Source organism: Phyllobates terribilis, unplaced genomic scaffold (genome assembly GCF_046119375.1).
Source record: "Phyllobates terribilis strain yellow unplaced genomic scaffold, ASM4611937v1 Scaffold_3__8_contigs__length_932513732, whole genome shotgun sequence".
Lineage (NCBI taxonomy): Eukaryota > Metazoa > Chordata > Amphibia > Anura > Dendrobatidae > Phyllobates > Phyllobates terribilis.
Window position 1 is genome coordinate 457,586,949 of NW_027362763.1, and position 26,664 is coordinate 457,613,612.

A 26,664-nucleotide genomic window follows, 5' to 3' on the forward strand; every position below is an offset into this window, starting at 1 on the left:
CACAAAAATGTTTTTCAGCCCCCAATTTTGCATTTTCATATGGGCAACATGAGAAAATGCACCATACCATTTGTTGAGCAATTTCTCCTGAGTACGACGATACCCCATAAGTGGAGATAATACAGTGTTTGGGCGCACGGCAGGATTCAGAAGGGAGGTAGAACTGTGTTATTTTTTGAACGCAAAATTGGCTGGAATTGAGAGCAGACGCCATCTCGCGTTTGAAGAGCCCCTGATGTGCCTACATAGTGGAAACACCCCACAAGTGACCCCATTTTGGAAACTACACCCCTCAAGGATTTTATCAAGGGGTATACTGAACATTTTAAACCCAGAGGTATGACACAGAAATTGATAACATTAGGTCATCATATTGAATAAGTTGTCATTAGTCTTAAGCGCAAGTGCTCGCTACTCTAGTTTGCATCGGGTACTCGGGTATGCACCATGTATCGCAGGTGCTCGAGTGACATGCTCGAGTCCCCGTCCCACATGTTTCACGGTTATTAGACACCCAAAAAAATCATGCAGGGATCGCTCGTGCATGGTTCTTTTGGCCGCGAAGCATATGGGGCAGAGACTCGAGCATGTCACTCGAGCACCCGCGATACTCGGTGCATACCCAAGCACCCAATGCAAACTCAAGTAGCGAGCACTTGCGCCCAACACTAGTCACCATATCGTCATCATCATTTTTATTTTTTACTTTTGAAAAAATCCCAACCCTAGCACAACCCTAACCCTATCACAACCCTAACCCAACACAACCCTAATCCTAATCCTAGCACAATCCTAACCCTAGCACAACCCTATTACAGCGATACCAGATTCATATCTGGTTTTTATGATTGACAGCTGTCACATACTAAAAGACACTTTTTTTTGCAAAGACTAGTTTTTGCATCGCCATATTTTGAGAGCTATAATATTTCCATATTTCGGCCAACAGAGTCATGTGACGGCTTGTTTTTTGTGGGACAAGTTGACGTTTTTATTGGTACCATTTTTGGGCATGTGACATTTTTTGATCACTTTCTATTCCGATTTTTGGGATCAGAAGAAACAAAAAACAATTTAGGAATTGTTTTTTTTTTTATGCCGTTCCGTGTGTGGTGAAATTGATAAGGCAGAGTAATTCTTCGGGTCAGTACGTTTACAGCGGTACCACATTTATATCTTTCTTATGTTTTGGCGCTTTTACACAATAAAAACTATTTTATAGAAAAAAGAATTGTTTTTGCATCGCTTTATTCTGAGAGCTATAACTTTATTTATTTTTCAGCTGACGAGCTGTATGGCCACTTATTTTTTGCGGGACAAGATGACATTTTCAGCGGTACCATTTTAATTTACATTCGTTTTTTTTATCGCGTTTTATTCCATTTTTTTGTTTGGCGGTATGATGATAAAGCATCGTTTTTTGCTTCGTTTTTTATTTATTATTCTTACCGTGTTCACTAAAGGGGTTAACTAGTGGGTCAGTTTTATTTGTCAGGTGGTTCCGAACGGGGCAATACTAAATATGTGTACTTTAGTGTTGAGCGAGCATGCTCGACACTGCTCGGTACTCGCCCAAGCATCTCACTACTCGGGATGTTCGGCGAGCACCGAGCATTTCCGGGTAACTCGGGCGGGAGCTCGGGTCTCCGCCCTGCACGTTTGGCACTCTTTACAGATCCAATGAACATGCAGGGATTGCCAGCCAGTCACTATAATGCCGCAGCCATGTTGTTTGTGGGCATTACAGTGATTGGCTGGCCACACAGCGTCACCTCGAGTATTTAAAACCGGGAGCCACCATCTTGGACACAGTCGCCCGGGATCAGACAGTGTAGGGTCAGTGCTGCTGAGTTAGGGAGAGATATATAGTGCGAAATAGTTAATGTAGGGTCTCTAAAGCCTGCCAAATCAAACAAACAGTCCTTCTCAGGACTAATATCCATCCCAGATATCAGGCAGGCAGGCTGTATAGGAGATGCAGTGGTTATACCAACAAGGAGTGCATTACAGTCCTGTGTGCTCCTGCTGCTCAAATTTCTAGACTTTTCCCCCGGTCTCAGGGGCCAGGAAAAATCCTTTTTTTCTCACCTAAATCCTGTATTTTTTTTCCCTCAGTCAGACTGTGCAAATATGCGTCTTATTGACCTTTTGGTATTCCCCCTCCCCCCCCAAAAAAAAATTGAGTGAGTCTGTGTGTCTGTTACTGTTCAGACACCAATATATCTGTTTAAAAGATTCTAGTGTAGGCTACATAACTATAACTGTGGTTTTGCAGTTCCACGGTTCAAATCTCTGTATTATCCTCCTTTTGGCCTTTTTTACATAAAAAAAAAAATTGAGTGTCTCGCTCAGTGCTCAGACACAAATATATCTGTTTAAAATATTCTAATGTAGGCCAGAGAAATAGAACTGTGGTTTTCCTCTTCCACGGTTCTAATTTACTTTCTATTACCCTTTTTCCATTGATAGTGCGAGTGTAAGCTATTTTACAATGGGCAAGACGCTTGGCAAGGGACATGGAACTGGACGTTCTGGTGATGGTGCGTGTAGAGGACGGGGCCGTGGCCAAGGTGAAAATGTGCCACAACCAACAGCCACATCTTCTCGCTCCCACTTCTTGACCGAAATACTAGGGAACCACACTACAACACCAGTATTGCGAACTGTTCAGTGTGAACAGGTCGTTAATTGGATAGCAGATAATACTTCCAGTTACCTGGGCACCACCACCTCCGGTCTGTCTTACACACGGTCAAGTTTTAGTAGCCGTGAGTCTTGACCGCATACTCCTCCTCACCCTGATGCTCCTTCCTCCCACCATGCCGAGTGTCGTCAGACAGCAACTGTTGCCACAGTTGGACACTCTGAAGAGCTGTTCACTGGTCCATTTCCATATTTGTGCCCCTCGCCTGCTCCGCTTGAAGTGGCGGAAAAGGAGATCCCATGTAGCGATGCCCAAATATTTGAACAGCCACGGCCAGAGGAAGTCGACTTTGGCAAGTTGTCAAAAGAGGTGGACGATGATGAGACAGAATTGCCACGAAGTGAGGAGGAGGACAGGCTGTGCTGAAACGCATAAGCTTACGTGATAAACCTCACACTGCTTGTGAGTTGTGGACAGCTGTGAAAGGGCAGGCAGATCTGTGGCTGAGACCGCTGAACCTGCATCCTGGCATTGCCGTGTGTGACAATGGCCGTAACCTGGTGGCGGCTCTGAGGCGAGATCACACACGTACCATGCCTGGCTTATGTGCTAAAACTTGTGGTTCAGCGGTTTCTTAAATCGTGCCCCGAGTTGCCAGATCTGCACGTCAAAGTACGCCGCCTGTTAGCACATTTTCGGAAGTCAGCTACAGCTTCCGCCTCCCTTGCCGTGTTGCAGCAGCGTTTGCAGCTACCAGCACACCGTCTGGTGTGTGATGTCTCCATACGTTGGAACTGTACCCTCCACATGTTGCAAAGGATTTGTGAGCAGAACAGAGCAGTTGTGGAGTACCAGCTGCAACAAGGCCGTCGATATTCAGGTCAGACTCCACACATAAGACCTCAGGAGTGGACCTGGATGTCTGACATGCAGTACAGACCAAAAGTTGGGACACACCTTCTCATTTAAAGATTTTTCTGTATTTTCATGACTTTGAAAATTGTACATTTACACTGAAGGCATCAAAACTATGAATTAACACATGTGGAATTATATACTTAACAAAAAAGTGTGAAACAACTGAAAATATGTATTATATTCTAGGTTCTTCAAAGTAGCCACCTTTTGCTTTGATGACTGCTTTGCACAATCCTGGCATTCTCTTGATTTCACTTCACAGGTGTGCCCTGTCAGGTTTAATAAGTGGGATTTCTTGCTTTATAAATGGGGTTGGGACCATCAGTAGTGTTGTGCAGAAGTCAGGTGGATGCACAGCTGGTAGTCCTACTGAATAGACTGTTAGAATTTGTATTATGACAAGAAAAAAGCAGCTAAGTAAAGAAAAACGAGTGGTCATCATTACTTTAAGAAATGAAGGTCAGTCAGTCCAAAAAATTGGGCAAATTTTGAAAGTGTCCCCAAGTGCAGTTGCAAAAACCATCAAGCGCTACAAAGAAAATGGCTCACATGAGGACCGCCCCAGGAAAGGAAGACCAAGAGTCACCTCTGCTTCTGAAGATAAGTTTATCTGAGCCACCAGCCTCAGAAATCAAAGGTTAACAGCAGCTCAGATTAGAGACCAGATCAATGCCACACAGAGTTCTAGCAGCAGACATATCTCTTCAACAACTGTTAAGAGGAGACTTTGTGCAGCAGGCCTTCATGGTAAAATAGCTGCTAGGAAACAACTGCTAAGGACAGGCAACAAGCAGAAGAGACTTGTTTGAGCTAAAGAACACAAGGAATGGACGCTAGACCAGTGGAAATCTGTGCTTTGGTCTGATGAGTCTAAATTTAAGATCTTTGGTTCCAACCACCGTGTCTTTGTGCGACGCAGAAAAGGTGAACGGATGGTCTCTACATGCCTGGTTCACACCGTGAAGCATGGAGGAGGAGGTGTGATGGTGTGGGGGTGCTTTTCTGGTGACACTGTTGGGGATTTATTCAAAATTGAAGGCATACTGAACCAGCATGGCTACCACAGCATCTTGCAGAGGTATGCTATTCCATCCGGTTTGCGTTTAGTTGGACCATCATTTATTTTTCAACAGTACAATGACCCCAAACACACCTCCAGGCAGTGTAAGGGCTATTTGACCAAGAGGGTGAGTGATGGGGTGCTACGCCAGATGACCTGGCCTCATCAGTCACCAGACCTGAACCCAATCGAGATGGTTTGGGGTGAGCTGGACCACAGAGTGAAGGCAAAAGGGCCAACAAGTGCTAAGCATCTCTGGGAACTCCTTCAAGATTGTTGGAAGACCATTTCAGGTGACTACCTCTTGAAGCTCATCAAGAGAATGCCAAGAGTGTGCAAAGCAATCATCAAAGCAAAAGGTGGCTACTTTGAAGAACCTAGAATATAAGACATATTTTCAGTTGTTTCATACTTTTTTGCTAAGTATATAATTCCACATGTGGTAATTCAAAGTTGAAGTATGAATGTACAATTTTCATAGTCATGAAAATACAGAAAAACCTTTAAATGAGAAGGTGTGTCCAAACTTTTGGTCTGTACTGTATGTACCATCCTGACAAACTTTGAGGAGTCCACCAAGATGGTGAGTGGTGATGATGCCATCATTAGCGTCAGCCTCCCACTTGTCTGTCTTTTGCAACGCTCTCTGCAGAGAATTAAAGAGGAGGCATTGCAGCCAGAGTATGTTGAGATGGATCAAGAAGCCATAGCGGGCGATTGCACACAGCTTAGCCTCATCTCATCCCAACATGCATTGGGGGACAATGAGGGAGAGGAGGAGGAGGAGGAAGAACAGGAGCTGGTATCATGCGCTGTAGACGGTAGTACCTGTACAGCTGTCATACCGTCGGTTCAGCGTGGGTGGCCTCAGGACTGGGGGGAGGAGGAGGAGGAGAGCATGGTCAGTCGTCATCTTGGTGAGGACATGGAAGTCTTGCCCGTTACCAGTCTGGCACGCATGGCTGACTTTATGTTACGCTGCCTTAACCGTGACCCTCGCATTGTCAAAATGTTGGGTGACAGTCATTACTGGTTGGTGACACTTTTAGACCCCCGCTTCAAGGAGAACTTTCACTCTCTTATTCCTGAGGTGGAGAAGTCTACAAAAATGGGGCAGTACCAGAAGGCCCTTGCTGCAGAACTGTTAAAAAAAATCCCATCTGAACACTCTAGCAGCAGAGGTCACAGTTCGTTGCCCAACCAAGGCGTACAGGCGAGAGAGACCCAACTCCAATCCAGCAGAGGCAGAGGAACACTGTCAACATTCAGGGACAGTTTTCTGAGACCCGCCCAGCTTACAGGCCCTGAGGCGCAGGGTACTCTCACAAGGAGTGGAAAGATTCAAACAATGGTGAGGGAGTACCTTGCCGACCGTACCAGCATCCTCCATGATTTCTCTGTGCCTTTTAATTATTGGGTATCCAAGCTGGACACTTGGAATGAACTCACTCTGTACGGCTTGTAGGTCCTGGCCTGCCCTGCTGCTAGCGTGTTATCGGAGCGTGTTTTTAGTGCCGCTGGGGGAATTATAACTTATAAGCGCACTTGCCTGTCAACTGACAATGCTGACAAGCTGACCCTTATCAAAATGAACAAGGGCTGGATTCGGCCAGACTTCTCATCACCACAAAATGACAGCAGAGTAACATAAAGTCAAATCCACTGTGTTATTTCGGGAGGTGTATTCCCATGCACCGCTTCCCACCCACACAAGGATATAAGCTTTCTCATTTCGGCTGTATTTTGCTCTTCTCCTTATCCTCAGCCTCCACCACCACTATACCACCAGGGTGACCGTGGTCCGTGTTGCCAGCATTGCATGTTCCCCCATCCTAATTTTTGGCAGCTTTTGCTTGCAAGGCATAGGCAAAGACTATGGTAGACCCACTCCCCAATAATGGAAATAATGTTTTTAATATGCTGTACTGCATAGCTCTTGTAAGGGGCATTGAAAGTTCCCCCATCCTAATTTTTGGCAGCTTTTTCTTGCAAGGCATAGGCAAAGACTATCGGAGACCCACTCCCCAATAATGGGAATAATGTTTTTAATATGCTGTACTGCATAGCTTTTGTAAGGGGCATTGCAAGTTCCTCCATTATAATTTTTGGCAGCTTTTGCATGGAAGGCATAAGCAAAGACTATGGGAGACCCACTCCCCAATAATGGGAATAATGTTTTTAATATGCTGTACTGCATGGCTCTTGTGAGGGGCATTTAAACCGTCTTGTTAAGCTACTGTGACCTCAACATCTCTTCCAAAGGGCATTAAAACTGTCTTGTTAAGCTACTGTGACCTCCATGTCTCTTCCAAGGGGCATTAAAACCATCTTGTTAAACCACTCTGAACTCCACAGCTCTTCCAAGGGGCATTAAAACTGTCATGTTAAGCTACTGTGACCTCCACGTCTCTTCCAAGGGGCATTAATATTGTCTTTTTATTCCACTGCGACCTCCACCACTCTTCCAAGGGGCATTAAAACCGTCTTGTTAAGCTGCTGTGACCTCCACGTCTCTTCCAAGGGGCATTGATATTGTCTTTTTATTCCTCTGCGACCTCTACCACTCTTCCAAGGGGCATTAAAAATGTCTTGTTAAGCTACTGTGACCTCCACGTCTCTTCCAAGGGGCATTGATATTTTCTTTTTATTCCACTGCGAAACCACGTCTCATCCAAGGGGCATTAAAACCATCTTGTTAAGCTACTGTGACCTCCACCACTCGTCCAAGGGGCATTGATAATGTTTTTTTATTCCACTGCGATATCCACCACTCTTCCAAGGGGCATTAAAACCATCTTTTTAAACCACTCTGAACTCCACAGCTCTTCCAAGGGGCATTAAAACCGTCTTGTTAAGCTACTGTGACCTCCATGTCTCTTCCAAGGGGCATTAAAACCGTCTTGTTAAGCTACTGTGACCTCCACTTCTATTCCAAGGGGCATTAAAACCGTCTTGTTAAAACACTCTGAACTCCACAGCTCTTCCAAGGGGCATTAAAACTGTCTTGTTAAGCTACTGTGACCTCTACCACTCTTCCAAGGGGCATTGATATTGTATTTTTATTCCACTGCGACCTCCACCACTCTTCCAAGGGGCATTAAAACCGTCTTGTTAAACTACTCTGAACTCCACAGCTCTTCCAAGGGGCATTAAAACCGTCTTTTTAAGCTACTGTGACCTCTACGTCTCTTCCAAGGGGCATTAAAACCGTCTTGTTAAACCACTCTGAACTCTACAGCTCTTCCAAGGGGCATTAAAACCGTCTTGTTAAGCTACTGTGACCTCCACGTCTCTTCCAAGGGGCATTAAAACCGCCTTGTTAAGCTACGGTGACCTCCACGTCTCTTCCAAGGGGCATTGATATTGTCTTTTTATTCCACTGCAACCTCCACCACTCTTCCAAGGGGCATTAAAACCATCTTGTTAAGCTACTGTGACCTCCACGTCTCTTCCAAGGGACATTGATATTGTCTTTTTATTCAACTGCGACCTCCACCACTCTTCCAAGGGGCATTAAAACCGTCTTGTTAAGCTACTGTGACCTCCACGTCTCTTCCAAGGGGCATTAAAACCATCTTGTTAAGCTACTGTGACCTCCACATCTCTTCCGAGGGGCATTAAAACCGTCTTGTTAAACCACTCTGAACTCCACAGCTCTTCCAGGGGCATTGAAATGTTGTTTTTAATTACCTCTAACCTCGACGACTCTTCCAACGGGCAGTGCATTTCCTCCTAATTTTAGTCAGCTTTTGCTTTTAAATGCATAGGTGAAAACTAAGGGAGACCCACTCCCCAATAATGGGTAGACGGTTTTTAGTATGCTGTAATCCATGTCTGTTTCAAGGGGCATTGCAGTTCCTCATAATTTTTGGAAAGCCTTCCATTCACTGCTTAGGCCAACAGTGTACAGGAGACCCAGTTGCTATAAATGGAAAAAAAGGTTTAGTTAAGGCCCTCTGACCTCCATGTCACTTCCAAGGGGCATTGGAGTGCCTCAAAATTTTTGGTAGGCATTGCACTCACTGTATGCCCTATAACTGTGTAGCCAAACCGCTCCTTTTGGTACAGAAATATATCCTACAAGAAATATGTGGTTGACTGGCCTGATATTGATGTGAATGGTCCCTGTTCCTCCTGCTCTTTCTCCTTTGCCACCACCTCATCCATCATTCATCACCTGAAGCTTTGTTTTAATGGGAGTCATAGAACTGGGATAGTTGCAGGAAAACATCCAGCAATCCTCGGAGGAGGTAGGATATGCGCCAAAGCACTGACCACCTCAGGCCTAGCCGCTACTACATACATGGGCTTGCATTCCAAGAAACAGAAAGCTAAGGAGATGGATGGCCTCTTGATCATGAATAATTTACTCATTGTGTAGGAGGCCGACCACTGCTGCTGTCTACCTTCTGAACTTTGTGTTGAAGCCTGATTGACCCAGGACCCGCAATCCTGTATGTCTGGAGGACGTGTTGCATCCCAGTGTCCAAGTGTGTCCCGGCTTCCACAATATTAACCCAGTGTGAAGGCGTCAGTCAGATGGACCATCCCTGGCCACATTCACTTGTCCACTTGTGGTTAGGCTGTCCTTCAAATAGGGGCGGCTGGGGACCATTTATGGACACCCGGTCGCCACCAGGTGGCTGGGGACCGTGTGTGGGCACCCGGCCGCGGGGCAGCTGGGGACCAAGTATGGACACCCGGCCACACCCTGGCGGCTGGGGACCAAGTGTGGACACCCGGCCTCCGGGTGGTTGGGGACTGAGTATGGATACCAGGCCGCCGACGCAGCCATGATGTGGTGGCCAGATTCCACCTCCACATGCCTAAAAGGCCCAATTTCAAGTGCAAGCAAGCAGTATGGCATTGCAGACTGGGGGTGGGTGGGTGGCAGGCTGAATACTTGCGCTTGCATTGCAAGGAATGGGGGAGGTACAATTGAACACTGCCCTGGGACAAGGACTTGCACGGGGATAGTTACAAGTCTGCATCTTCTGATGCGGCAAGGATCACTTCTGATGGGCACACTTTTAGGCAGTGACCTGGGTGTCAGGGATGCGTCCAGGGGTCTTCCCCATGCTGTTCCCATGTCTTTTCAGCACTTTATGCATGTGTCACACAGCACATGGCCAGATAAGATTGTAAAATGTTAAAATGACATTTCCCGGTGAATGCATTTGTCACGGTTGAAAGCAGTACAAAAGTGCAAAAACACATAAAAAAATGCTACTTGTGAACATAGCCCAAGGTGTGGAGGAGTATTTTTGTTTTTGGTTATTTATTTTACCTTATACACAAGTCTTTACCCTGGAAAGGAAGTTCCTTAACATATTTCACAGGAAAACCGTTTCAGTTTCGTTTTTGAACATTTTATTGTGAGCCCGTAAAAGTGGCTTAATATCTCTGACCACGTTGTTGACAGCAGTGACGTGGGGGTCAGAAATGCTCCTGGGGCGATCCCCATGCTGTCCCCATGTCATTTGAACACTGTCACTATCGTTTTGGGCACTTTTTAGGCTTTCTACAGACTGCCGGGGGGTGCCGCCGCAAAAATGCTCGGGTCTCCCATAGACTAACATTGTGCTCGTTACTCGGGTCGAGCACCCGAGTATCACGGTGAGCTAAGCCCGAGCTTTGAGCACCCGAGCATTTTAGTGCTCGCTCAACACTACACCTCATTCAAAAAAAATTCAAGAACACCAAAATAATTTTTTTTTGGCAGCTGCAATACTACAAAAAATGCGTAACAAGCAATCAAAATGTCACATCTAGCACAAAATGATATCATTAAAATGTCTCACCCAGTAAAAAATAAGCCATCACATATTTGCATCGACAGAGAAATAAAAAGATTAAAGGTCTCAGAAAACGGCGACATGACCCCCATATTTATTTTTTGCAAATTTCTGATTTTTTTCACCACTAAAATAATAAAAAAAACTATACATGTTTGGTATCTTCGTAATCATGCTGATGAGCTTAATCCTGTTTTTAATTTTTTTTACCACAAAATGTACCTTGTAAAAAGAATTTCCAAAAAAATGTCAGAACTGCATTTTTTCACAATTTCTCCCTACTTGGAATTTTTTTTTACAGTTTTTCAGGACAAAATGAATGATGTCATTCAAAAGTACAACTCAGCCCACAAAAAGCAAGCCCTCATATGTCTATAGGGACAGAAAAATAAAAGAGTTAAGGTGCAGGGAACAAGAGAAGGAAAAAGAGAAAACACAAAAACGGAAATGGGCTCCATCCTGAGGAACGTAGGATGTAAAATGAAAAATAAATACTACCTCACTACGTACCTGTCCTGCCATACCCTCAGCCTGTGGTCTAATCCTCTGAATCTCTTCTTTTCCCCTTTCCTCATCACATACATTATTTCTGCCACTTCACTTCATGCCCTGAGCCTAGCGCGTCTAAGCCTCAGACATGCACTGCTCTCCATGCCATCAATCGGGCAGCAGAAGGGTAAAGGAAGAGGTGTGGAGGAACAGACGGCGGATTGCAGAAGCACTGGAACAGGTGAGCAGTGAGGTATTATTTTTTAATTTGTTTGACTGGAGCTCTATAATTCAGCAAAATGGTTGTTACAGCTGGCTGTCATTCAGCTTAATTCACGTTATATTAAATCTGTATTCTGAAGAATATAAATATTTGTAACAGTCAAGAAGAAGTCATTTCCACTCAAGCAAATTCACTCATCTACTCTATATGATTATATTGTTAAGTAATTAGGATTAAAATAACAATTTCTATAGGAACCGTGCTGAATACCAAAACTCTTGAAATTGAAGTTCGATTAAAACCATTTCATGTGTTGTCCACTAAAACCTCTTAACCAATGTCATAATGTACAAGAAGGATAACTGGGATGAAGACTTGGAACTTAATATTAATTTATTTACTTTCAAATTCAAAGCAGTTTTATATATTAATATTCATTTTCACATTTAGGATATGAAGTGATCAGAAAAAAGGGCAACATTGAATAATAAATTAAATTTATAAATTAAATTACCAATGACATTAGTATAAAAATCAACTTTTATACCAATGCCATCAATAATTTATTAATTATTTGACCTTATTATTTTATCTTCACTATGCTTCCCCATTGCTCTAAAACACCAATTAAGCCAAAATTTTAGAATGAGCTTTTTTTCATCTACAAGCATTTATTTAATTGAAATATAACTCTACATGTCAATGAAGCCCATCAGAATAGATTTCTCTCTACAGATATTAGACCTGAGTTATCAAGGCTGGCGTTCTTCAAACCGGTCTTGATGTAGGGTGTGCTGGAATCAGACAGTCCTCATTCATAAAGAGGTACATGTGTCTTCAGGAATCAGGATTGTCGGAGAAGCGGCGTGCGCCTCAGTATGCGTCTTTCCACTAATTTCCTTCAGTCTACAACTAGAGTAAGATTTGTGACAGAGAAAGATGCCGCCACTCAGTATTTTGACAGGCGATAGTTACCATGCGCCCAATCCACTCCAATTCTACTCACTTTGTGGAAGTTAGGCAAAACTGGTGTGAGAATGCCAAAAGTTGAAAAATGTTAGCGCTGCTTCATGTTGCACTAAAAGTTTACAACTTTTCAAAACTTTTTACTTCAAAATTCTGGAGTCAAAGCTTTGATGAATCGAGCCTGCAGTGTATAACTTCCTGGAGAATGGCATATTAAAGATTATATCAGACATTCTAAGACACATTTCTAAGGAACATTAAATATTGAAAAATATACAACCCAATAAATATACCCAATATATTACACAAACCGTGTGCCCTGTGTCTGCCTCTGGAGAGCTGAGCAAGTAGCTTTTAGTGTTGAGCCACCCCCGTAGTGTTCGAGTTCGGTTCGGTTCGTCGAACACCCGTGTGTTCGCCGAACTGTTCGTCGAACTGTTCGTCGAACACCTTCGAACACCGTTAAAACCGATGGCAGGCAAACAAAAACACATAGAAACACATAGAAAACACCTTCAAAGGTGTCCAAAAGCTGACAAACTGCTCAGAAGACACAACTAACACATGGAAAAGTGACAAGTACATATAGTCATGCGAAAAGAAAAGAGGTGGAGGAGTAAAAGGAGGGGGAGACACAGATATAGGCATGTTATGCCCTTCTAAAATCCAAAAAGTGAGAAGCCGACACGTTCAGTCCGCTCCTGCCCGTGCCACCTCCGCGTCGCCGGGTTTGTGCCAGAGCCGCGGTGAACCCTGACGGCCAGCCCCCCTCTCCCAATACTGGTGCCTGTCCGCTGGTGGGTCGAGCGAGCCCCCCTGTGGTGGAGGCAGCTCTAAGCTTTTTAATTTAACTTGTCTCTCTAATTTGAATGAATACACTTTAAATCCATTTACAAGGATCTATTGGAGGGCAAGTCTCATGCCAGCAGCCGCGTAATTCCAGCTCCAGTAGCGTCCACTAAAGCTGCTGCAGTTAAAAAGCTTTTATAAGGATCGAGCTCGGCTGTCCACCGCAAGGCATCCTACTGCCAGTCCCAGCCCCTATGCCATGGGGTGCCTCCTGATGCTCTTCACTGAGTATCCCGTGGTCCCGAAGAATTTCCTTTGAAAAAATTAAGTGTCCAAACTACAGGTGGTGTAGCTTGCTTAACAGCCGGGATAATCTGCTGACTAGCAGACACTGCTACTAGGCACAAAGTATTTCCTGGGCTAGATGCAGTTAAAAATTTGTAATTAGATACTCTCGTTGGATGCTGAGAAAGCATTCCATAGAGTCTCCTGGCACGCCATATATGATTCTCTTAAAAAGCTTGGGGTAGGGGTCTAGGGGACCCTTTTATAGCCAAAATCATGGCCCTGTATCGCAATACGTCACCTAGGCTGAAGTTAAATGGAACTGTAGCACCCTGAGGGCTCAGTTGCTACATAGGTATTGCACCTCACCCAGAGGTGTGATATCTCACTCTCAGGTAAGGATGTAGTGTGGATCAGGACCCGACACCTGCATGCATTACACCACATTGCCGTGGGGCAAGGCGACCAATATGCCCCTGAGATGGGCACGACAGTCCCTGTCCCTGGCTGGAGTGGGGGGAGGGAACACTGAGGAAGGGGAACCCTGTAGTGCAGGAGCAGGGAGGAAGCAGTTCCTGGGTGCATTGAGAAGGGAGTATAAAAGGTGGGCACCATCTTAGTTCAGTGCAGAGAAGTCTGAGCAGAAGTGGCAGGGAGCAGGGGCTCTGCATGAGCTCTGCTCCGGAGGCGGGCCTAGTAACAGAGGCCCAGGCCTGGAAGAGGGAGAAGGAAGGAAGAGGAGCGGAGAAGGCTCCAGGAACGAGGAACGAAGGGATCCCAGGGGTGCGGACGGGCGAGTCGCCACCGCACGCCCGAATCCACCTGCGTGGAGGGGTCAGGCCAAAGGGGGAGACCGGTCCCCGAAACTAGTGGAGGCAGGAAACGACCCTCAGCTAGAAACAGGAGGCTGTGACATTTTATGTGGCGCAGCCCCTCGCTACACCCGCTAGGAAGGCACCACATAGGGTCAGGGAAACTGGCGCCAAGTTTACCAAGAAGAGGCCCGAGGCAGCCGGACAGAAGGGTTGGTAAGAAAGGCCAGACAAAGGACACACAAACGGGGTCCTGTGAAGCGCTCCAAAGTTATCTGGGAGTTGTCTGAGCCCCTCACCTGGTGAGCACAGTACGACGTGGGCAGCCGTTACCTGCAGACGTGGTCTGGATAATAAGAACTGTGAGTAAAGGCCCTGGACTGCATCACTGACTCCGTGTCGTTACTGCTGCTGCCCTGCACCATCACCCCCATCCTCCGCATACACTGCCCTGAGGCTATACTCCTCCCGTGGGGAGTTATGCTACGCTCTGCTGCACCCACAACACCAGCCTCAGCGGTCTGCCCTGGAGCGGCGGTTCACTCTGACCGCAATCCACGGGTGGCGTAGTCGGACATTTAAACATAAAAACCACATAAATAGTTCCGCCACTGGTTTGACCGCCCTGAGCCACGGAAGCGGGTCGCCGCCACGGAGACTACAACCACCAGCATCCACCAAAAAGGGTCCGGCTCCGGGTGTCCCAAGGCCTAGGGGGCGCGTCAGAACATTTTCATCACCTTTCACAATCACCAATGGGACAAGGCAGGGATGTTCTCTGTCCCCTCTCTTATACATCCTAGTGACGGAGCACCTGCTCTCATCAATTCGCCATAACCCCAATATTAGGTGGATTGAGGTGGGAGGCACCGAGTACAAGTGCTCTCTATTTGCTGATGATGTCCTAGTATATATCACTCAATCACATATATCCATCCATGCTGTTATGGCTGAAATAGATCACTTTGTTACATGGTCAAATTTTAAAATCAATGCAGCGAAGTCTGAGGCCCTCGATGTCTCCCTCCCCAAATCCATATAGGATTCCATCCAGTGCAACTTTCCCTTTGCCTGGCCCTCACAGGGTATCAAATACTAAGGAATTCCTATTCATAGAGACCTCTCCCATCTATGTTATCTTAATTTTGGGCCCTTTATTGAACAACTCCATACAGACCACGGTTGTCAAGTTAGAACTGTAAGATTCACTACGTGAACCACTGGTGTTTTGTGGAAAAGCACATGTACACTGTGTTCCAAATTATTATGCAAAAAGTGTTTAGGAGTGATAAGGGAAGAATTTGTTTGTCAGTTAAACTCATTGATGGTGATGTGTGTCAGGGCTCTTTATATCACTGTAAGCAATTGCAGACACCTGTGCTAATTAGTTTGGCAGGTGTGTCTAATGAAAGGCAAGACTACTTAAGAAGGCTGTCTCACATTATTAAGCAGCCTACATTTTCTGCCAAAATGGGAAAGAAAAAGGATGTGTCGGCTGCTGAGAAGCAACAAATTGTGGAGTGTTTAGGTCAAGGCATGACTACAATCAACATTGTGCGATGATCAGGATGAAGTGTCTTGGCAATCAAGAAGTATGTAGCTGATTCACAGTACACACGTGTGCGTGCTGATAAGGGCAAATTGAGGACTCTTTCCTACAGGTAATTACGTCAGGTTGAAAGAGCAGCGGCAAAAAAGCCTTGTCATAGCAGCAGACAAGTTTTTGAAGCTGCTGGTGCCTCCAACGTCCCCCGAACAACAAGATGCAGGGTCCTTCAGAGGTTTGCAGCTGTGCATACGCCATCCTGTTGACCTCCTCTATCCACTTCACACAAGCAGAAACGGCTCCAGTGGGCCAAACATTACATGAAGACTGATTTCAAAACTGTTTTGTTCACGGATGAGTGCCGTGCAGCGCTCGATGGTCCAGATGGATGGAGTGGAGGATGGCTGGTTGATGGACACCCCACGCAAACACGGCTACAGCGCCAACAAGGAGGAGGTGGAGTAATGTTTTGGGCTGGAATCATGGGGAGAGAGATTGTCGGCCCCTTTAGGATCCCTGAAGGCGCTAAAGATGAACTCCATAATGTATGTGGATTTTCTCAAACAGCACTTCCTGCCATGGTTCAAGAAGAAGAACCGTGTATTTCACAGCAAGATCATTTTTTTGCATGATAATGCACCATCTCATGCTGCACATAAAACATCTGCATCTCTGGCTGATATGGGCATAAAAGGGGACAAACTTATGGTGTGACCCCCATGCTCCCCTGACCTCTACCCCATTCAGAACCTTTGGAGCATCATTAAAAGGAGTGTCTATGATGGCGGGAGGCAGTTCACATCTAAGCAACAGCTCTGGGAGGGTATTCTGTCCTCATGCAAAACAATTGAAGCAGAAACCATCCAAAACCTGACAAATTCAATGGACGAGAGAGTTCAGAAGCTCCTTTCGAACAAGGGGTCCTATGTGAAAATGTAACATCACCTAGAATAAAGTTTTGAGTTGAAAACTGTTTGATTTCAGTTTCTAACAACCTGCTAATGCTTATAATTTCAAAAATGTCCATTTTTTTGGTCTTTATTAAAATGAAAAGGTTGATCGAAAAGTTTGAGGGATCTAAGAGTGTGGCAACCCAGTAGTCATGATTACTTCGAATTCTGACAATATGAGGGTCATGCTGCAGGTAGTGCAGCAAGAAGGCACTTATGTGTCTTGCGCATCTCGGAGCCCCAAAATTATTTTCCGGGCTAGATGCAGCTAAAAATTATTATTAATTTTAAATCTGGTGAAGCTTTAGTATAGATGGCCTAATAGGATCAGTGCTGCACACTGCTACAAAGCCCAAATTATTTTCCAGTCAAGATACAGATAAACATGATTAGTAATTTTAAATCTGGTGGAGCTTATTATAAATGGCCTAATAGAATCAGTGCTGCACACTGCTACAAAGCCCAAATTATTTTCCAGCCAAGATACAGATAAACATGATTAGTAATTTGAAAGCTTAAAACGGTTGGTAGGGTGATTTTAACCAATCATCAAGCTTTTACTCTCCCCAGGATGACACAGGGGTAGAAAAGTTGTTTCGGATCCATGATTTGTTCATCTTTATGAACGTGAGTCTGTCTACATTATCAGTGGAGAGCCGCATGCGCTTATCTGTCAGCACACCACCAGCAGCGCTGAACACACGTTCAGACAGAACGCTGGCTGCGGGGCATGACAAGATCTCCAAGGCGTAAGTGGCTAGCTCCGGCCATTTATCCAGATTGGAAGCCCAAAAAGAGCAAGGGTCCAGTGACACAGTCATGGCTTCAATGTTTACTTGGAGATACTCCTGTACCATCGTCTCTAGGCGTTGACTATGTGTCAGACTTCTTGTCTCCTGTGGCCTTGCAAAGGATGGGCTAAAAAAGTGGTGAAATGATTCCGCAAAATTGATGTTACCAGCAGATACTGTGGTTCTGTTACGGTTTGAGTGCTGAACACTTGACGGTCCCACGGTTGGCAAGTTGGAACTGTGAGATTCACTACGTGCACCACTGGTATTTTGTGGAAAAGCACATGTAAGATTCTGCAACAGTCTCTGCTGATACTCCTGCATGCGTGCATCCCTTTCTATGGCAGGAATAATTTCTGCAAATTTACTTTTGTACCCGGGATCTAACAGTGTGGCAACCCAGTAGTCAGGATTATTTCTAATTCTCACAATTCGAGGGTCATGTTGCAGGTAGTGCAGCAAGAAGGCACTCATGTGTGTTGCGCATCCAGGAGCACCAAGTCCCTGCTGTGTTGGTGGCGAGGTAACAATCATGCTTCCTTCCTCTGTCCTCTCCCCCCAACCTCGCACAACAGAAATGTGATCAAGGTCTCCCTCATCTGATGAGTCTTCCATCAGTTCGTCCTCCACTTCTTCCTGGGCTCCTGCACCTTCCTCACTAGTTTGGCTGCTACCATGCGCCCTGGTAAAACCATCTCCCCCACCCTCACATGCCTGCCGCCTTGGTGCTGCCGACCGTCTGGACCATGCAGATGTTAGCCCTTCCGCATACAACTCCTCCTCCTCTACTTCCTCCACCTCCTCTTGTGCCACCACCTGACTCCGAATTCTGTTTAACATGTGCTCCAGCATGTAAATCACCGGAATAGTCATGCTGATAATGGCATCGTCAGCACTAAACATCTTCGTCGCCATTTCAAAACTGTGCAGAAGGGTGCATAGGTCCCTGATCTGAGACCACTCCTCCAGCGTGATTTGCCCCACCTCTGGATCTCGTTGGCCCAGGCTATACGTCAGAACGTATTGCACCAGGGCTTGTCGGTGCTGTCACAGTCGCTGCAACATGTGCAGAGTTGAATTCCACCGGGTAGGCACATCGCATTTTAGCCGGTGAAGTGGCAGGCCCAATGACTTCTGTAGAGATGTAAGTCGCTGAGCTGCGGGATGCGAACGGCGGAAGTGAGCACACAGCGACCGTGCCCTCTGCAGAAGGCCATCTAGTCTGGGATAGTGGGCTAAAAATTGCTGGACAACCAGGTTCAACACATGAGCCATACAAGGCACGTGTGTGACAATGCCCCGGCGAAGGGCCGCACCCAGGTTTGCAGCATTGTCGCACACGGCCTTCCCTGGTTTCAGGTCCAGTGGAGACAACCATTCATGAAATTAGTTCTCCAGAGCTGACCACAACTCCTCAGCTGTGTGACTCACATTTCCCAGACATTTCAATGTAAAAACCGCCTGATGACGTGGAGCCCTACTGCCAGCATAGTAAGGAGGTGTGCAGGATCCCTTCTGCACAGTTAGAAAGCTTGTGGCATGACCAGACAGGCTTTGGGTGCAGGTGGAAGACCGAGAGGAGGTTGAGGAGGCAGAAGCAGTGGAGGAACTTTGACATAAAGAGGATTGACGCACAACTCGTGGGGACGGCAAGACTTGGACAGCAGCCCCTTGTCCTGCTGTCACCATAGTTACCCAGTGCCCAGTCAGCGACATGTAACGCCCCAGTCCATGCCTACTCGTCCAAGTGTCTGTGGTGAAATGCACCCTGTCACACATAGAGTTTCTCAAAGAAGCGGTGATGTTGTGTGCGACATGCTGGTGGAGCGCAGGCACACCTTTCTTTGAGAAGTAGTGCCGACTGGGCATCTGGTACTGGGGCACTGCGACGGACATAAGGTCTCGAAAATCCTCTGTGTCCACCAGGCGGAAAGGCAGCATTTCTGTAGCCAAGAGCTTGCAGATGGTGAAATTCAACCTCTTAGCTTTCTCATGGCTAGGAAGAAATGGTCTTTTACTTGTCCACATCTGAGGGACCGAGGGCTGGCTATTGTGCTTAGACGGGGTTGATAAGGGTGTCCCCGGCAAACTGCCGGTCTGTGAGGAAGATGCAGGCGGACATGTTAGGTTGCCTTGATCCAAAGGTGGTGCTATCGATGTCGGACAGCGCTCAACACCAGCTGGTGTTACCACCTCCAAAGAAAATGATGACCAGCCAATCACGCTGGCTGTTGTGGGTAAAGAGGTGGCAGGTCTGCGCCCCAAAACAGGTGTGACTGCTGTCCCCCCAGTCACAGAGGATGAAGAGGCCGCGGATGCACAAGATATGGCAGACGGTGGTTGGCCCGGCCGGCTAGGCCGCATTGTAGCACACTGAGCTTCCCACTGCAACTTATGCTTCATGTCCATGTGCCGGTTCATGCATGAAGTACTCAAACTATGTATTTTTTGGCCTCTACTTAGCTTTTGCTGACAAATGTTACAGATAACACGAGTTGGGTCATCTTTATCGATCTGAAAAAATGCCCAGGCTATGCAAGGCTTAGCACCCATGCGACCTGAAGAGCCACCACGACTTGTGGTGAGAGGCAGAGTTGTGTTTGAGGATGCAGTTGTTGACGTGCTTCCAGTACTACGTCTCTGTCCAGGAAGGCGCAACCTGACCTCGTCGTCACTAGCATCTTCCTCCACCTCCTCTGCTGACCTCATCTCTTGGCTGACTGTGGGTTGACAGTAAGTGGGATCTCCAACCTCATCATCATCACCCTGTGCGTTATCACACCCGTCGTCCTCAGAGCCAACTTGTTCCTGCCCTGACAAAAAACTAAAGTTGTCGCTCCAATCAGGTATTTGAGTCTTATCATCGTCTTCCTCATTGTCTCCACCAACAGGAGTTACAGTTTGGGAATGAGGGTCTACATTATGGTCAGAACCTTCTGCGTCTGGTCCTGGATCCGACTCATAAAGATTCTGGGCATCAGTGCAGATCATTTCCTCGTCTGGATTCACAGAAGCGCTGGAGTCGACCTCTGATTCCCAGGCTATAGTATGAGTAAACAGCTCTGCAGACTCAACCATCTGTTCTACCTCATACTCAGACGGGCAGCTGGAGATTTGGGAGCTGTGAGGAAGCAAGTGCGATTGGGGTGACACCTTTGAGGACTGGAGTATTTGTGATGTTGAAGTTGATGTGGAGGAGAGCCCACTTAAAGGAGCACTTGATATCCGTTGAAGCACCTGCTGTTTTTGTGCCTCATCTGGAATTTGTAGCGATTGGCGTGGCCGTAAGAAAGGGATCTTATCACATTGTCCGCTAAAAGAAGTAGACATTTTAGTTTGGCTGGAAGATGGTCTTTCTTCTGCAGATGTTACTGTTGCTTTAACACCTACCCCACGGACACAACCTTTTTTCCCCTTCCCAACACGCGTATTCCCCTTTCCACCAGCAGCAGGCCTTTTTCCACTCATTTTGGTGGTTAACTAATTCACAACTCTGGAGTTGTTTGCACAAAAAAACAATGGATGGGAACCGAGCAGAGCTGAGTGGCCAAACTGTGGTATTAGGCCAAAACTATTGGCTGGGTTAGATGCAGAAAAAAATTATATTCAATTTGCAACCTGATGGAGGTCAGTATAGATGGACTAATAGAACAAGTCCCACACACAGCTAGAAGCCCAAATATTTTTTCAGAGGTAGATGCAGAAAATTTTTTTATTCAGTTTGCAACCTGATGGAGGTCTGTATAGATGGATTAATAGAACAAGTCCCACACACAGCTACAAGCCCAATATTTTTTCAGAGGTAGATGCAGAAAAAAAATATATTCAGTTTGCAACCTGATGGAGGTCAGTATAGATGGACTAATAGAGAAAGTCCCACACACTGCTAGAAGGCCAAATATTTTTTCAGAGCTAGATGCAGATAAAAATTATATTCAATTTGCAACCTGATGGAGGTCAGTATAGATGGACTAATAGAACAATTCCCACACACAGCTAGAAGCCCAAATATTTTTTCAGAGGTACTGTAGATGCAGATAAAAATTATTTTTAATTTGCAACCTGATGGAGGTCAGTATAGATGGACTAATAGAGAAAGTCCCACACACTGCTAGAAGGCCAAATATTTTTTCAGAGGTAGATGCAGAAAAAAAATATATTCAGTTTGCAACCTGATGGAGGTCAGTATAGATGGACTAATAGAGAAAGTCCCACACACTGCTAGAAGGCCAAATATTTTTTCAGAGCTAGATGCAGACAAAAAATTATTTTGAATTTGCAACCTGATGGAGGTCAGTATAGGTGGACTAATAGAACAAGTCCCACACACTGCTAGAAGGCCAAATATTTTTTCAGAGGTAGATGCAGAAAAAAAATATATTCAGTTTGCAACCTGATGGAGGTCAGTATAGATGGACTAATAGAGAAAGTCCCACACACTGCTAGAAGGACACATATTTTTTCAGAGGTAGATGCAGAAAAAAATATATTCAGTTTGCAACCTGATGGAGGTCTGTATAGATGGATTAATAGAACAAGTCCCACACACAACTAGAAGCCCAAAATTTTTTCAGAGGTAGATGCAGAAAAAAATATATTCAGCTTGCAACCTGATGGAGGTCAGTATAGATGGACTAATACAACAAGTCCCACACACAGCTAGAAGCCCAATATTTTTTCAGAGGTAGATGCAGAAAAAAATATATTCAGTTTGCAACCTGATGGAGGTCTGTATAGACGGATTAATAGAACAAGTCCCACACACAGCTAGAAGCCCAATATTTTTTCAGAGGTAGATGCAGAAAAAAATATATTCAGTTTGCAACCTGATGGAGGTCAGTATAGATGGACTAATACAACAAGTCCCACACACAGCTAGAAGCCCAATATTTTTTCAGAGCTAGATGCAGAAAAAAATTATATTCAATTTACAACCTGATGGAGGTCAGTATAGATGGACTAATAGAATGATGCTATGCCCAAAAGATTTTACTTCACTAGGTGCAGTAAAAAAATTGGTATTCTATACACAGGTGTTATATCTTGCAACACAGATAGGCTACTCCACTGACTAACACACTCTGCAATAGACCAAAAAGGATTAGCTTTGCTAGATTCAGCCAAATGCTGTGAAAAAAGCTTGCACAGCACTGGCACAGACCTGCCTGGCAAAAACTGATAGGAACTGATGTAACCTAGTCCTGAAAAGGACTCCAATTACAATTAGTCTTTACTCCCACAATCTATCTATTTAAGAGCACAGACCTGCCTGATAAAAGTCGTAGGAAATGCTGTAACCTAGTCCTTAAAAGGACTGCAATCACAACTATTCCCTACTCCCAAGCTATCTGTAGATTTGTGCGAAAATTGGCTTGAAATTAACAAGGTATAGCGCACACAGCAACAGCGGTGCCGTCTAACACGCAGCTGCAGCAGTGAGAAAATGGTGGCGACGGGGAAAATGGCTTGGTCTTATAGGGCAAGGACATGTGACATACACTGCCAATAACACATGCCCTTACTTGTGTGAAAAAAAGCACTTCGCTCCGTGTGTGCGCTGCTGATAGGCTGACAGATTGCACCTCCCCACTGTAAATGCGGGAAAGAGAAAAAAAAATGGAGATCTTCATTGTTCCTGCAGAGATCCATCCCCTGCCCCTCCCCCCACCCCGCTGTACACTCAAACTGCGTATTAACATTAATTTTCATCATTACTGAGAAAAAATCCAGTTATGATTTTGGTGCACGAACAGTTATCGAACATAACCTCGAACAGCCGAATTTTTCTCAAATTGTTCGTGTTCGCCGAACGGCTCGAGCACCGCCCAAAACAGCTCGAATTTGAGATTGGCGAACAGTTCGAGTAGAACAACGTTCATCTCTAGTAGCTTTACCACAGTTGGTGAGAATGCTAGCAAAGATCCAGGAACATGTGTACCTACCTGACACAGAACGGTGGATGTCCTGGGTGAAGGCCGTCAGCCAGCCAGAGATGTCCGTCAACATGGAGGAGCTTATTAAGCATTTAGTCCAGAGCCAGCAGCAGCACCTGCAACAATTACAGCAACATCGGGAGCTACAGCAGCAGATCCTGCAGCAGCAGCAAGCTCAATAAGAGACGACCAAACTGTTACTACAACAGATCCAGTTGCAGCAAAAGGCACAGCAGCAGCACCATCAGGAGCAGCAACATCAGATCCAGCATCTGGCGGATACCATCCAGGGCAGAGCGACAGCCCCACCCCCAGGGCCAACTGATGACTCACACATCAGGAAGGCAGTAAGAGGGGCCATGCAGAAGATGACCCCGGGGATGTTGTAGAAGCCTTTCTGACAGTCTTTGAGAGGGTGGCTGATCGGGAGAGACTTCCACCAGAACAGTGGGCAGAGGTTCTGGCGCCATAAGTGTCGGGTGAACCCCAAAAGCCATATTACAACTTGGCACTGCAGGATGCCAAGGAATATGCCAAGCTAAAGACAGAGATCTTAGCACGCCTGGGAGTGAATATGGTGGTGAGAGCCCAACGAGTCCACCACTGGGCATACGCCAGCGACAAACCCCCTCACATGCAGATGTTTGACCTACTGTAGCCAGAGTCCTCCACTCTGGCCCAGATGGTCGAGTGGGTGGTGATTGACAGATTCATGCACTCCCTTCCCAAATTGGTACAGACTTGGGTTGCCCAAGGCGATCCCCAGAACGCAGATGACTTCATTGGCCTAATAGAGAGGTACCAGGTGATTGAGAAATCCCTTGGGAAACTGGATATGATCACTGCTCCTTACTGGGATACCCAAAAGGGGGCGGGTTCACCATGGAAGGGGTTTAGAGCCACCACTGGGGGGGCGTCCCACTAACACTGAAGGTGCCGCAAGGACTGTTGTTAAGGATATAGTCTGTTGGTGGTGTCACAACCCTGGACTCATAGCCACCCGGTGTCATATGTCCCCTGAAGCCATGGACTGCACCATAGGCAGACGAGGTTCCTATTATGCATATCCAGCCTGCAGTGTGGACTGTCGACAAGGCGAGGGGCTGCAGGCGTGTGCCGTGTCCATAAATGGAGAAGGTGCTTGGGCTGTTAGACTCTGGAAGTCTGGTGACTTTAATCAGAACTACCCTACCCCACCAGTTGGTACCTTCCAAAACCGTGGGTGTTCAGTGCATCCATGGGGATGCCAAGGACTACCCCGTGGCCACAGTGACAGTGGGACCAGATTGTGCTGCCCAGTCCCATGAGGTCGGGGTGGTTAAGGACCTGATACATCCCATCATACTGGGCCATGATTTTTCTTTGTTTTGGGACTTGTGGGGGAAGGGAACCAGACTAAATAGTGTGAGTAAAAGCCAGGTCCCTGGAGAAGAACCCCCAACGAAGTCTCAAGTGGATGAGTTCCCACTGTGCATCCTTGCCAGCGATAAAGGCGAGACTGTGACCGAGAAGGAGTTAGATGTGTCTGGAGAGAACTTTGGGACTGCTCAAGTTCGGGACCTGACCTTAAAGGGGGCTTTTGACCAGGTAACTGTATGTAATGGGGTTGCCCAAGAGCCAGGGGCCGACACCAGGTTCCCCCACTTTGCAGTTCAGGGTGAGTTGTTATTTTGGGTGGCCAAACTAAGGGGCAGTGAGATAGTAGAACAGCTGCTAGTCCCGAGGCCATATAGACGGAGGGTGCTAGATATGGCACATTCACATGGTCTGGGGGGACACCTAGGGGTCAAGAAAAATCAGGAGAGGATATTAAGTAGATTTTATTGGCCAGGATGTTACCGAGAAGTTCTGAAGTATTGTAGGTCCTATTCCACCTGCCAAATAACTGCTCCCTCCTCCCACTTCTGTAGTCCACTAGTTCCACTACCAATGATAGCGATCCCCTTTGAGAGGATTGCTATGGACCTAGTAGAGCCCTTAGTCAAATCAGCCCGAGGCCACCAATACATTCTAGTAATCATGGACTATGTGACCCGGTATCCAGAAGCGGAACCGTTAAGGAACTTTTCAAGCAAATGCATAGCCAGGGAACTGGTTAATATATTTGCCCAGATTGGGCTGCCGAAGGAAATCCTAATGGATCAAGGGACCCTGTTCATGAGCAAGGTAATGAAGGAGCTGTTCAATGTCCTCCAGATTACCCACCTGCGAACATTTGTTTACCATACGCAGACAGACTGCTTAGTAGAACGCTTTAATAAGACCCTGAAAGCGATGCTCAAGAAAGTCGTAAAGAAGGATGGACGTGACTGGGACTACCTGCTACTATTCCTGCTCTTCTCAGTAAGGGAGTTTCCGCAAGCCTCTGCTGGATTTTCTCCGCTTGAGTTTCTGTATGGATGACATCTGCGAGGGCTCCTGGACATCGCTAAGGAAACCTGGGAAGCCGAGGTTACGCCACACCGGAGCATCATTGAACATGTCGCCCAGATGCAGGAAAGAATAGCGAGAGTGATGCCAATCGTGAAAGTGCATCTCCACCAGGCGCAGGAAGCCCAGGCAAGGGTCTAAAACTGATTGGTGAGGCTGGGCAGTTCCAGCCCGGGGACCGTGTTTTGGTGCTAATCCCTACAGTTGAGAGCAAGTTCCTGGCCAAATGTCAGGGCCTGTACGAGTGTGTGGAGAAAGTCAGCGAGGTTAATTATAAAGTCCACCAGCCTGGCCAAAGAAAGCTGCACCGCATATACCATGTGAACTTGCTCAAGCCATGGCGGGACCGGGAAGCCGTGGAAACTCCTTGCCTGGGAGCCGCTCCCGAAGGCAAGATGCAGGTGGTCACTATTGCAGAGACTCTATCGCCGACCAAGAAGCAACACTGTAAGAATGAATCTGAAGCCGTACCGGATTCCAGAAGAACGCCGGGAGGTGATCTTGGCCGAGGTAAAGAGGATATTAGATCTTGGGGTGATAGAGGAGTCAAAGAGTGGGTGGTCGAGCCCATTGTCCTCGTACCAAAACCCAACGGAGAGTGGAAGTTTTGTAATGACTACCGCCGGCTGAAAGAGGTGTCCAAGTGTGACATGTACCCGATGCCCCATGTCGACGAACTCAACGAGAAGCTTGGACCAGCGAGGTACGTCACCACTCTGGACCTGACGAAGGGCTACTGGCAGATCCCCATGTCCCAGATGGTCAAGGAGAAGACGGCTTTCTTGACACCTGATGGGTGCTTCCAATACACTCGGATGCCGTTCGGACTACAGTTGGCACCAGCCACCTTCTAGAGGGCTATAGATAGGACCCTAGCCCCACATAAGGTGTATGCCGCAGCCTAACTTGACGACATCGTAGTCTTTAGCCCAGACTGGGATAGTCACCTACCTAAACTACAGGCCATTCTGGATGCTCTAAAGAAGGTGGGATTTACCATAAATCCAAGAAAATGTGCCGTCTGAAAATAGGA